Here is a 1,835-nt window from a genome sequence, read left to right as displayed (position 1 = left end):
TGAGTTCTTCTTTTGTGGCATGGTGCAGAGTCCTGTTTTTCCATGCTCTTGATCCAGGGCAGCACTACCTCCTCCAGACACTTGATGTAGGCCTCCATGCTGAGTGTGAGGCTGTGTAGGAAGATTAATGGAGACAGAACGTTGCCATCACTAGATCACTAGTGATCACTCCAAACAACATGATGTTGACTGGATGTTTGATTTTTATCACTCTCAGATTGCACTCTCCTCAGATTGACACCCAAACACTCTGAAATGTTCGTATTGGAGCTTCTGGCATGAATGCCAAACTGTATGGCATGTCGTTTCCAAATTTCTGGCAGAGTATTGTGTCATGCTGCTGTTTTCCTCACAGATAGTGCCCAACTGACCCTACTATACTGTGTAGTCAATAAAATCAAAAACAAGCAATGTGTATGTGTGTAATTTCATATATAATGGCGACAATTTACCCATTGCACTCTGTAAATATAATTTTTAATTTAATTCTAATTTCATTTTCATGTATTTATTTTAACCAATTGTTTCCATGCTACAGTGTCTCACTGGTGTGCAGCACAAATTCAGGCATCCTTATAGCACTTCTAGTCCTTATGGTTAGCAAAATGCAAACAATGGAAGCATAGAAAGCAAACAAGCAGGAATATGATTGGCAAAAAATATACTTATATCCACTATTCAGAAATTGAATGACAACCATTGCGAATAATCAACATCTTTAGAACTTTTTAAACTTAACATTTGTTTTGACAGTAAAGCAATCTTCATGCTAGTTTGGTATGTCTCTGAGCAGCAACTTTGTTATGTATCAAATCCTTTCCTCTAGGCAACATAGAACATGAAGTGAAAGTTACTTTCCTCATACTGAGTCTATTTTCAGAATGGAAATAAAGGTTTTCTTTTCTACTATGAACCAACTCAAATTTTCTTTGAAATTGTTTTTAAAATTCAAATTAGATTCACAGATGGGAACACTTATTTATTTTCAGTGAAACAGCATTAGGAAATTTTTACATATTGATATCAAGAGAGAAAATTGGCAAAACAAGATTAGAAGTAAGGTAAAATGATATTGAAAAATATCAAAAGCCAGAAAATAGTGAAAACCTGTGGATTCCATTAAAAAGGTAGAAAAAAAACCCCAGTGGAGTTTTGATTCAACAAGATCAGGGATGTCTTAGAATGGATAAATTGCTGAAAATCAATGGTACTAAAACTCCAGAAGATTAGAAGAAATTTGTCTTGACAAATTTTTGCATCAATTTTATTTATGCAAATAGAGAATTATTGCTGTTGGTTCATGTCTCCATCTTTTTGTTAGTTCTTCCAGTTTGTAGTCTTACTTTCACTAGAGACTCAACAGTTATTTACATGAGCTAGGCTCAAAGTCTTCCTGGAGGATGGCTCATAGGCTTTCCAGACAATAAACCTGTTTTTTTTTTCTGTACTGGCCATGTCAGCTTTAGAAAACTCTTGAATCTTCAGATTATCTCCCCTTTTTAGGTGGAGCTCTTTTGAATTGCAGAGATAACTTTAACATAAGGAATTTATGTTGTATGGTATTTGATATACCTCCATTTGTCTATGTAGACGTGTGTCATCATCATCATCATTGTTTAATATCTGCTGTCCATGCTGGCATGGGTTGGACAGTTTGACTAGGGCTGATAAGCTGAGGGGCTGCACTAGACTTCAGACTGATTTGGCATGGTTTTCTATGGCTAAATGCCCCTCCTAACACCAACCACTCTGAGAGTGTAATGGGTGCTTTTATGTGGCACCAGCATGAGTGCCATTTGTATCACACCAGTATCTGCCATATATATATATATATA

Source organism: Octopus bimaculoides, chromosome 21 (genome assembly GCF_001194135.2).
Source record: "Octopus bimaculoides isolate UCB-OBI-ISO-001 chromosome 21, ASM119413v2, whole genome shotgun sequence".
Classification (NCBI taxonomy): domain Eukaryota; kingdom Metazoa; phylum Mollusca; class Cephalopoda; order Octopoda; family Octopodidae; genus Octopus; species Octopus bimaculoides.
Note: the sequence above shows the minus strand (reverse complement) of the source record.